The sequence below is a fragment of the Nicotiana attenuata genome, chromosome 3 (genome assembly GCF_001879085.1).
Source record: "Nicotiana attenuata strain UT chromosome 3, NIATTr2, whole genome shotgun sequence".
Classification (NCBI taxonomy): Eukaryota; Viridiplantae; Streptophyta; class Magnoliopsida; order Solanales; family Solanaceae; genus Nicotiana; species Nicotiana attenuata.
The window spans coordinates 50,426,577-50,439,256 of NC_031991.1; positions in this window are offsets into that span (position 1 = coordinate 50,426,577).

Sequence of the window (12,680 nt, forward strand, 5' to 3'; positions counted from 1 at the left end):
GGGATTTCTATCATTATTTGTTTACTTCCTTGTCCCTTATTTGTGATTGCTGTTTGGGTGAGAAAGAATGATAAAGCACGAAGGGTGAAGCCGCGCATTGTAGGATATTTGTAGATCGGGTTGCACGCCGCAACAACGCTAAATGATATGGATCGGGGTGCACGCCGCAACAATGATATTTGTGGATCGGGTTGCACGCCGCAACAGTATTAAATGATATGGATCGGGTTGCGCACCGCAACAGTATTGTTATATATTGGGATCGGGTTGCACGCCGCAACAATTATTGACACAAGTGTGTTTATTTTGGATATTAGTTTCTTTGTTCGCTGTAAATTCTAAGCTGCCCCTAGACTGTTACTCGGGATTTACTGTTAATACTGGTATACTCCCGCAGCATGTTATCCCCTCCCATTTTTACTTGTTTATTCCTGTTTTATTTTCCACTGTATATTATATAACTGCACAGGTTTTATTGGTAGTCCGGTCCTAGCCTCGTCACTACTTCGCCGAGGTTAGGCCAGGCACTTACCAGCATATGGGGTCGGTTGTGCTGATGCTACACTCTGTGCTATTTTGCACAGATCTAGGTTTCGGGCAGCAGCAGCAGTAGTGCGGGAGCAGGCCTTCAGTCCAGCGAGACATCGAGGTAGCCCTGTAGGCGTCCGCAGACCCGGCGTCTCCTCTATCCTTTATTTTAGTCTGTCATCTCATTTTATTCGAGACAAACAGTTTATGTTCTCTTTCAGACGATTGTATTTAGTATCCTTAGTAGTTCGTGAGTATTATGACACCAGTCTTGGGTAGAGGCTTATGTTGAATTTTCCGCATTTCTATCCAGTTTTCTATAATTTAAGACTTCCGCTTATTATTTAATTTCGTTGCTTTTATATCATTGCCGATAATTGTTAAAAAGGTATTATGTTATTAATGAAAAGTAATTAAATTTGGCTTGCCTAGCTCCCATTAGTAGGCGCCATCATGACCCCCGAGGGTGGGAAATCCGGGGCGTGACAAGTTGGTATCAGAGCTCTAGGTTACATAGGTCTCACAACTCACGGACAAACTTAGTAGAGTCTGAGGGATCGGTACGGAGACATTTGTATTTATCCCCCAGAGGCTACCGAGTTAGGAAAAATCTCACATTTGTTCTTTCTTGTCGTGCGAATTTGTTCCTCAAATGCTAATTGAATTTCTAATCTATTCTTTCGCAGATGGCGAGAACACGCGCTTCCTCATCTTCTGACCAGCAGTCCGAGCCCCAGACAGCTCCCACTAGGGGCAGAGGGTGAGGGCGAGGCCGTGCTAGAGGCCGAGGTAGGGTCGGGGCTCAGCCCCGAGCAGCAGCACCAGTGGCGGAGCCTCAGGTTGACTTCGATAGGGAGGTTCCGGCCCCAGCCCCAACAGTTCTGGTGGGCCCAGCTCAGGTCCCAGAGGGGTTTATTGCTACCCCAGTTCTTCAGAATGCTCTTGTCAGATTGGTGGGCCTCATGGAGAGTGTCACCCGAGCGGGTTTGCTTCCAGTAGCACCAGCCACTTCTCGGGCTGGAGGATGGGCGCAGACTCCTGCTACGCGCACTCCGGAGCAGGTAGTTCCTCCGATTCAGACTCCAGCAGTTCAGCCAGTTGGAGCAGCTCAGCCGAGTGTGGTAGCCCAGGCCGGTGATGGGGCAGCTATGTCCGCCGATGCTTTATGGAGATTGGATAGGTTCACCAAGCTCTTCACTACTACTTTCAGCAGTGCATCCACCGAGGATCCTCAGGATTATTTGGACAACTGCCACGAGGTTCTTCGGAACATGGGTATTGTGGAGACCAATGGAGTTGATTTTGCTACCTTTCAACTGTTTGGATCCGCCAAGACTTGGTGGAGGGATTATTGCTTAGCTAGACCAGTCGATTCGCCTTCTTTGACTTGGGAGCAGTTCACAGTGTTGTTTCTGGAGAAGTTTCTCCCAATGACTCAGCGAGAGGCTTATCGGAGGCAGTTTGAGCGCCTTCAGCAGGGTTCCATGACGGTCACTCAGTATGAGACCAGGTTCATTGATCTGGCTCGCCATACTCTTGTCATACCTCCCACTGAGAGAGAGGGTGAGGAGGTTTATTGATGGTCTTATTCAACCGATTCGTCTTCAGATGGCCAAGGAGGCCGGGAGCAAGATCACTTTTCAGGAGGCGGCCAGTGTGGCCCGCAGAGTTGAGATGGTTCTGTCACAGGGAGGTGGTCATGGGTCGGATAACAGGCCCCGTCATTCAGGCAGATTCAGTGGTACCTCATCTGGAGGTAGAGATTCTTATGGTAGAGGACATCCTCCTAGGCCCTTTTAGTCCGCTCTCCAGGTCTCTCATGGTACTTCAGGCGGTCGAGGTTCTCAGACACACTATTCTGATCAGCAGCCTTACAGTGCACCACCGGCTCCCATCAGTGCACCGCCGCTTCAGAGTTTCCGAGGTGGTCATTCAGGCCGCCAGGGTCAGCCTCAGTTTCCTCAGCTACAGCATTCGGGTGGATGTTATGAGTGTGGTGAGTATGGTCATATCAGGAGGGCTTGCCCGAGGTTGAGGGGTGCTCAGCCGTAGCAGCAGGGTCCCCGTCCTATGATTCAGGCACCAGATATTCCACAGGCCGCCCAGCCAGCCAGAGGCGGGGGTAGATGTGCTAGAGGTGGAGGTAGAGGTCATAGAGGTGGAGCTCAGGCCGCCAGAGGTAGAGGTCAGCCAGCAGACGACCGTCCTAGAGAGGCAATTCAGGGTGGTGGGGCCCAGCCCCGATGTTATGGTCTTCCAGCCAGGCCAGAGGCTGAGTTTTCAGATGCAGTCATTACAGGTACTATTCTGGTTTGTGATAGAGATGCTTCAGTGCTATTTGATCCAGGGTCTACGTATTCATATGTGTCCTCTTATTTTGCACCGTACCTGGTCATGCCTAGTGATCCACTGAGTATTCCTGTTTATGTATCTACACCGATGGGTGATTCTATTGTGGTCGATCGAGTTTATCGTTCTTGAGTTATGGTGATTGGGGGTCTTGAGACCCGTGTTGACTTATTGCTCTTAGATATGGTCGACTTCGATGTTATATTGGGGATGGACCGGTTATCCCCGTATCATGCTATCTTGGACTGCCATGCCAAGACTGTGACCTTAGCTTTACCAGATTTGCCCCGTTTGGAGTGGAGAGGGACCCCAGGTCACTCTACCCGCAGTGTTATTTCGTACGTGAAGGCTCGGCGTATGGTCGAGAAGGGGTGTTTGGCTTACTTGGCTTATGTTCGTGATTCCAGTGCTGAGGTCCCTCATATTGATTCTGTGCCTATTGTCCGGGAGTTCCCCGATGTTTTCCCTTCAGACTTGCCGGGTATGCCACCCGACAGGGACATTGATTTTTGTATTGATTTGGCTTCGGGCACTCAGCCCATTTCTATCCCGCCATATCATATGGCCCCGCCAGAGTTGAAAGAGTTAAAGGATCAGTTACAGGACTTGCTTGAGAAGGGTTTCATTAGACCCAATGTCTCACCTTGGGGTGCGCCGGTGTTATTTGTCAAGAAGAAGGATGGGTCAATGAGAATGTGTATTGGTTACCGACAATTGAACAAGGTAACGATCAAGAATAAGTATCCACTATCGAGGATTGATGATTTGTTCGACCAGCTTCAGGGTGCCAAGGTATTTTCCAAGATTGACTTGCGATCTGGCTACCATCAGTTGAGGATTAGGGCATCCGATGTCCCTAAGACAGCTTTTCGCACTCGGTATGGGCATTATGAGTTTTTGGTTATGTCATTCAGGTTGACAAATGCCCCAGCAGCTTTCAAGGACTTGATGAACCGAGTGTTTAGGCCTTATTTGGACTCATTCGTGATAGTCTTCATTGATGATATATTGATATATTCCCGCAGCCAGGAGGAGCACGAGCAGCACCTTAGAGTGGTTCTTCAGACTCTGAGGGATATTCAGTTATATGCCAAGTTCTCCAAGTGTGAGTTCTGGCTGAGTTCAGTTGCATTTCTGGGTCATGTTGTATCAACAGAGGGTATTCAGGTGGACCCAAAGAAGATAGAGGCAGTCAAGAACTGGCCTAGACCAGCATCAGCTACGGAGATCCGGAGTTTCTTGGGGTTGGCAGGCTACTATCGACGGTTCGTGGAGGGGTTTTCATCCATTACAGCCCCGATGACTAGATTGACCCAGAAGGGTGCCTAGTTCAGATGGTCGGATGAGTGTGAGGCGAGCTTTCAGAAGCTCAAGACAGCTCTGACTAAGGCACCGGTGTTAGTTTTGCCCACAGGTTCAGGGCCTTACACAGTCTATTGTGATGCTTCCCGTGTTGGGCTTGGTGCAGTGTTGATGCAGGATGGCAAGGTCATTGCCTATGCTTCGAGACAGTTGAAGATTCATGAGAAGAACTATCCAGTGCATGATTTAGAGTTGGCAGCCATTGTTCACGCATTGATGATTTGGAGGCACTTTTTGTATGGCATGGCATGTGAGGTGTTCACTGACCACAAGAGTCTTCAGTACTTGTTCAAGCAAAAGAAGTTTAATTTGAGGCAGAGGAGGTGGTTGGAGTTGTTGAAGGATTACGATGTCACCATTTTATATCATCCGGGGAAGGCCAATGTGGTGGCCGATGCTTTGAGTAGGAAGTCAGCTAGTATGGGCAGTCTTGCTTATATTCCGGTCAGTCAGAGGCCGCTTGCTTTGGATGTTCAGGCTTTGGCCAATCAATTTGTGAGGTTGGATATTTCTGAGCCTAGCCGAGTATTAGCTTGCACGGTCGCTCGCTCTTCATTATTGGAGCGTATTCGTGATCGGCAGTTTGATGATCCCCATTTGTGTCTCCTTAGAGACACGGTGCAGCGAGGAGGTGCCAAGCAGGTTACATTGGATGCTGATGGAGTCTTGAGATTGCAGGGGCAAGTTTGTGTGCCCAATGTGGATGGACTTCGGGAGTTGATCTTAGAGGAGGCCCATAGTTCCCGGTATTCTATTCATCCGGGCGCCACGAAGATGTATCAGGATTTGCGGCAGCATTATTGGTGGCGTAGAATGAAGAAGGATATTGTGGCATATGTGGCGCGGTGTTTGAATTGTCAGCAAGTTAAGTATGAGCATCAGAGGCCTGGTGGTTTATGTCAGAAGATTGAGCTTCCCGAGTGGAAGTGGGAGAGGATCAATATGGACTTCGTTACTGGACTTCTGTTGACCCGAAAGAAGTTTGATGCAGTTTGGGTCATTATTGATAGGCTGACCAAGTCAGCGCATTTTATTCCTGTGGCAGTCTCCTATTCATCCGAGAGGTTAGCTAAGATCTATATCCGGGAGATTGTTCGCCTTCATGGTGTGCCGGTATCTATCATTTCGGACCGAGGCACGTAGTTTACCTCGCGTTTCTGGAGAGCAGTTCAGCGAGAGTTAGGCACCCAGGTTGAGTTGAGTACAACATTTCATCCTCAGACAGATGGACAGTCTGAGTGGACTATTCAGATCTTGGAGGATATGCTCCGAGCTTGTGTTATTGACTTTGGAGGGTCATGGGATCAGTTCTTGCCTTTAGCAGAGTTTGCTTACAACAACAGCTACCAGTCGAGTATCCAGATGGCTCCTTATGAGGCTTTATATGGTAGACGGTGTCGATCTCCGGTTGGATGGTTTGAGCCGGGAGAGGCTCGGTTGTTGGGTACGGATTTAGTTCAGGAGGCCTTGGACAAGGTCAGGATCATTCAGGATAGGCTTCGTACAGCTCAGTCCAGGCAGAAGAGCTACAAAGATCGTAAGGTTCGAGATGTAGCTTTCATGGTTGGTGAGCGGGTATTGCTCCGAGTGTCGCCTATGAAGGGCGTAATGAGATTTGGGAAGAAGGGCAAGCTTAGCCCTAGGTTCATTGGTCCGTTTGAGATTCTTGATCGAGTGGGAGAGGTGGCTTATAGACTGGCATTGCCGCTAGCTTATCAGCCGTGCATCCAGTTTTTCATGTATCCATGCTTCGGAGGTACCACGACGATCCAGCCCACGTGTTAGATTTCAGCACTGTCCAATTGGACAAGGACTTATCTTATGAGGAGGAGCCGGTAGCTATTCTAGACCGACAGGTTCGTCAGTTGAGATCCAAGAGTTTCCCTTCTGTTCGTGTTCAGTGGAGAGGTCAGCCTCCTGAGGCATCGACCTGGGAGTCCGAGTCCGATATGCGGAGCCGTTATCCCCATCTATTCCCCGACTCAGGTACTTCTTTCTTTTGTCCGTTCGAGGACGAACGGTTGTTTTAGAGGTGGAGAATGTGACGATCCAAAGGGTCATCACCTGTTTTCTTACTCATTCCGTACTTCCGAGGCCTTGAAAACCTCATTTGTATTCGCCTCGATTTGCGTGCGCAGTCCGGGCGCGTAGCCGGAAAGCTTAAATATGAAATTCTGAGATAAATGCTAAAAATTTGATATTAAAATGAGTAAATTTGACTCCGGTCAACATTTAGGGTAAACTGACCCGGACCCGTAATTTGACAGTCCCGGAGGGTCTGTAGGAAAATATGGGACTTGGGCGTATGCCCGAAATCGAATTCCGAGGTCCCAAGCCCGAGTAATGAATTTTTGAGTAAAATTATTTTCTAAAATTTATGAAGAAAGTTGAAATGAAAATTGGTTAGAACGTGTTGGTATCGGGCCCGTATTCTGGTTCCGGCGCCCGGTACAGGTCTTATATGTGGTTTAAGATGTTTCTGTGAAGTTTGGTTGAAATCGGACGTCGTTTGACGTGTTTCGGACTTAAAACTCTAAATTTGAAAGTTTATGAAGTTTGAAGAAAAACTAGTGATTTTGAGGTTTGATTCATTGTTTTTGATGTTATTTTGGCGATTGATCGCACGGTTGAGTTTGTAGGATGTTGTTGAGTTAGTGTATGTGGTTGGTTAGGAGCCCCGAGGGCTCGGAGAGTTTCGGAGGTGTTTCGGAGTGGTTTCGAACTTAGGAGGATTGCAGGTTTTTAGCTTCAGCAGTTGCAGGTCCCTTCTTCTTCGCGTTCGCGAAGCTTCAGACCTTTCCTTCATCGTGTTCGCATCATTTGCCTCGCGTTCGCATAGAGTCATCTGGCCCTGGGGGACTCAGCATAATTTTCCTCTTCGCGTTCGCACCAAGACCTTCGCGTTCGCGTAGCCTTGTAAATCCCTTCATCGCGTTCGCATCAGTACCCACGTGTTCGCGTAGACCAAGTCCTGGATCCCCCCAGCCTTTCCTCTTCGCGTTCGCACTCTTCCCATCGCGAACGCGATGGTCTGCCAAGTTTACCCTTCGCGAACGCGACCTTCTTCACGCGAACGTGAAGGGCAATTTTGCCCAGTTATTTAAAATGTTCAAAACAGAACAGTGACGGAAATTTTTCATCAAACACACGAACTCCTTCTTCTCTAAGGTTCTAGGGCGACTTTTAGAGCATTTCTTCATCAAAACTTCTTGGGTTAGTAAAATCTTAACTCGTTTTCTTTATTTTCCATCAATATTTGTTGAATTCCTAAACCTAAAACATGTAATTTAGGGTAGAAATTGGGAGAAATGGGTAGAGTTAGGGCTTTTTACTTTTTCTTGATTTAGACCTCGTTTTGGGGTCTAATTTGAGAACAAATTATATATTCGGGCACGTGGGTGAATGGGGGATTTGATTTTGGTCCGAACCTCGTGTTTTGACCAAGCGGGCCCGGGGGTAATTTTGGGATTTTGGAAAGAAATCTTGGAAATCTATAATTAGACATTGGGTTTGATTTGTTTAGCACATATTGATATTATGAAGTCATTATCGTATAGATTTGATTGAGTTGGAGCCGAATTCAAGAGGGAAAGCGGTTCTTGTGGATTGATTTGGCCCTGGAAGTTGAGGTAAGTGTTTGGTCTAACCTTAGCTTGAGGGAATAGGAGTTGAGTCTTATTTGCTACTTGCTAATTGTCGAGTACGATGTATAGGCATGGCGACGAGTATCTATACATTGGTGTCTAGCATGACCGTGAGTCCTTATATTGTAAATATCCTGGTTTGTTACAGCTTCCATACTTAATTGATAATTTCTATATGTTGTAGAGAGTATGTGAAAGGAAATTGTGATCTTTGAACTTCGTGGAGCGTTGGCTCGAGTTGAAATACAAATTGTGAAGGTATATGAGATATTTAAATTCTTGGAGCGTTGGCTCAAGTGATAATGTGAACTATGAGATGAAAGTGAAAAAAAGAGAAAGAGTTATTGGTTTATTCCCTTGCCGGGACGTTTTGTTATTTTTTTTGTTGATTTCTCCCTTGCCGGGACATAGAAACTTATTGATATTGTTCCCTTGCCGGGATTTAATTGTTTAATTGCATTCCCTTGCCGGAATTTCTATCATTATTTGTTTACTTCCTTGTCCCTTATTTGTGATTGTTGTTTAGGTGAGAAAGAGCGATAAAGCACGAAGGGTGAAGCCGTGCATTGTAGGATATTTGTGGATCAGGTTGCGCGCCGCAACAACGTTAAATGATATGGATCGGGTTGCACGCCGCAACAATGATATTTGTGGATCGGGTTGCACGCCACAACAGTGTTGCTATATATTGGGATCGGGTTGAGCGTCGCAACAACTAATGACACAAGTGTGTTTATTTTGGATATTAGTTTCTTTGTTCGCTGTAAATTCTAAGCTGCCCTTAGACTGTTACTCGGGATTTACTGTTAATACTGGTATACCCCCGCAGCATGTTACCCCCTCTCATTTTTACTTGTTTATTCCTGTTTTACTTTCCGCTGTATATTATATAACTGCACAGGTTTAATTGGTAGTCTGATCCTAGCCTCGTCACTACTTCGTCGAGGTTAGGCCAGGCACTTACCAACACATGGGGTCGGTTGTGCTGATGCTATACTCTGTGCTATTTTGCACTGATCCAGGTTTCGGGCAGCAGCAGCAGTAGTGTGGGAGCAGGCCTTTAGTCCAGCGAGACATCGAGGTAGCCCTGCAGGCGTCCGCAGGCCCGGCATCTCCTCTATCCTTTATTTTAGTCTGTCACCTCATTTTATTCGAGACAAACAGTTTATGTTCTCTTTCAGACGATTGTATTTAGTATCCTTAGTAGTTCGTGAGTATTGTGACACCAGTCTTTGGTAGAGGCTTATGTTGAATTTTCCGCATTTCTATCTAGTTTTCTATAATTTAAGACTTCCGCTTATTATTTAATTTCGTTGCTTTTATATTATTGTCGATAATTGTTAAAAAGGGATTATGTTATTAATGAAAAGTAATTAAATTTGGCTTGCCTAGCTCCCATTAGTAGGCGCCATCACGACCCTCGAGGGTGGGAAATCCGGATCGTGACAGAAACAGACATGGTCGTTTCCATTATTAGTGTCTAATCACTGTGTTCTCTTCCTTAATCATTATCCTCTAATTAAAGAATAGATATATGGATTAGTTGTTTTATGTCATGTCAATCCATGCATTTACCCTTGTGGTTCATGCTATCTTTGACGAAAGTTTGACTGTCTTTTTCTGCACAAGACGACTATAAATTGTAATTTACTTCTATACCATCTCAAGACTACAAATCACATATTAGAGTTAATATGAACAGTTACGTACTATTGCTAAAAGAGCTCTACGGCTCCGCAACAACCTTCTCTCTTAAAACAGGCTTTTTAACTAATTTTTTGGCTTTTTATTTTTCATAATATTTAATTTTTTCAGATATCAATAAGGAATTAAGTTTTTTTCTCAAAATTGCCCTTTGAGTAAATAGCCTAGGAGTATTTATTGTATTTCAAATGAACAAATTAAGATAGATATGGCCAATTACATTATTAATTAACGCGAAAAGTTGAATTCCTTAATATATGTGCGAACAATTATAAAATCAGTTGAAGTGGACCGGAGAGAATACTAATTAACAAGGTGATTTACCTAAAAGCTTTGAAATTTGCTTGAAGTTCTGGTTTGATTTTTTCGACTTTTGTAACACACTTTAATCGTAAGCTCCTTCTCAGCTCCCCAAGTTGAATTTTGAAAGAGTTAAAGCTTGAAAATAATTTGTATCTTTCTTTTTTAATACACAAAAGGCTAACTATCTTAAACTTTTATGCCAGTGATTATTTTTTAACAAAAAATCATTATTTTCAAATGTTGCTAAATGAAATTCCATTTAGTTAATCATTCTCTATTACTACTTTAGACGAATGAAACCTTGCAATAATCTAATATAATCTTGATATGTTTGTTATAAACTCATAAATGTTGCTAATATTTTATTCTCTTTTTTTTAACCCCTCATTCAAGTACTAATAAAGCCTAGGCTTTAGGTCACTAATTTTGGGGGGCCCACTTTTACCAATAGGATCATAAGCTTATATTATTTTTAGAAAACAATATGAGGTTTTATTAAAAGAAGGTACTACAAACATGCATCGTAAAAGGAAAGATATACTACTAGTAATAACTTTTGACCAAAAAAAGTGGGCCCCAAAAATCAATTAAGGTTACGTTGAGAATGCAAATTTTGGAAGAAATCATCACAGTTATTCTATTGGAAATTCTTCAAAGGCGAAGATTGAAGGATGTGGGAAGATATTTCTCAAAATGACTTCCGGCAAAGTGGTGACTTTGAACAACGTCTTTCATGTTCCCGAGATTAGGAAGAATTTAGTCTCTACTGGACTTCTTGTTAAGAATGGTTTTAAATGTGTTTTTGTTTCCGATAAGGTTGTAATAAGTAAGAATGAAATGTTTGTAGGAAAAGGTTACCTCACTGAGGGCCTTTTCAAGCTGAATGTAATGGTTGTTGAAAATAATAATAAAATTTCAGTTTCGTCTTACTTACTTGAGTCAAATGAATTATGGCATGTACGTTTAGGTCATATCAATTATAAAACCTTACGGAAAATGATTAATTTGGAAGTATTGCCCAAGTTTGAATGTGACAAATCAAAATGTCAAGTATGTGTTGAATCTAAGTATGTTAAACATCCTTATAAGTCGGTTGAATGGAATTCAAATCCTTTAGACTTAATTCACACAGATATTTGTGACATGAAGTCAATACCATCTCGCGGTGGAAAAAGTATTTCATAACTTTTATTGACGATAGTACTCGATATTGCTATGTTTACTTACTTAATAGTAAAGACGAAGCAATAGACGCATTCAAGCAATACAAAAATGAAGTTGAAACGCAACTTAATAAGAAAATCAAAATGATAAGAAGTGATAGGGGTGGTGAATATGAATCTCCTTTTGAATTATTCATCAAACAACGGCCCCTTACACGCCCCAATCCAATGGGATTGCAGAAAGAAAGAATCGTTCATTAAAGGAGATGATGAACGCATTATTGATAAGTTCTGGTTTGCCACAGAACTTGTGGGGGGAAGCCATTCTTACGGCTAGCCGAATACTAAATCGAGTACCCCATAGCAAAACACAATCCATTCCATATGAAAAATGGAAAGGAAGGAAGCCCAACTTGAATTATTTTAAAGTGTGGGGGTGTTTGGCAAAAGTGCAAGTTCCTAAACCCAAAAGGGTAAAAATAGGACCGAAAACCGTTGATTGTGTTTTCATAGGATATGCGACTAATAGTAAAGCATATCGACTTCTGGTTCATAAATCAAAAAATCCCGACATTTATAATAATACGGTTATAGAATCAGATAATGCTGAGTTCTTTGAAAATATATATCCGTATAAAAAGGAATGTGAGTCGATTGGTGAAGGATCTAAACGACCTCGGGAAGAAATAAAAGAAAGTACACTTAACTAGGAGAATCCAAGACATAGTAAACGTCAAAGAACGTTCTACTTCTTTTGGACCAGATTTTGTGACTTTCTTATTGGAAAATGAGCCTCAAACATTTAAAGAAGCTATGTCTTCTTCGGAATCATTGTTATGGAAAGAGGCAATCAATAGTGAAATAGAATCCATACTGAACAACCCTACATGGGAATTGGTTGATCTTCCTCCTGGAAATAAACCGTTGGGTTCTAAATGGATCTTTAAGAGAAAAATGAAATATGATGGCACTATTGACAAGTATAAGGCAAGACTTGTGGTCAAAGGGTATAGACAACGAGAAGGTCTTGACTATTTTGATACATACTCTCCAGTTACAAGAATTACGTCCATACGAATGTTAGTAGCGTTAGCTGCAGTTTATGGTCTTGAAATTCATCAAATGGATGTTAAGACGCCCTTCTTAAATGGAGAGTTGGAGGAAGAAATATACATGGAACAACCTGAAGGGTTTGTGGTTCCAGGTAAAGAAAAGAAGGTCTGTAGACTTGTTAAGTCCCTTTACGGATTAAAACAAGCACCCAAACAATGGCATGCTAAATTTGACCAAACAATGTTGTCAAATGAATTTAAGATAAATGAATGTGATAAATGTGTGTACATTAAAAATGTTCCAAATCACATTGTCATTGTTTGCTTATATGTGGATGATATGCTCATAATGAGTAATGACATTGCCAACATAAATGCTACTAAGCGTATGCTAACTAGCAAGTTTGATATGAAAGACTTGGGAGTTGCTGATCTAATTCTGGGAATTAAGATCCATAAGACTTCTCAAGGTCTAGCATTGTCACAATCTCATTATATTAAGACAGTACTTGAAAAATTCAAGCACTTGGGCTTTAAAGTTGCAAAGACTCCAATTGATGTGAATCTTGCATTAA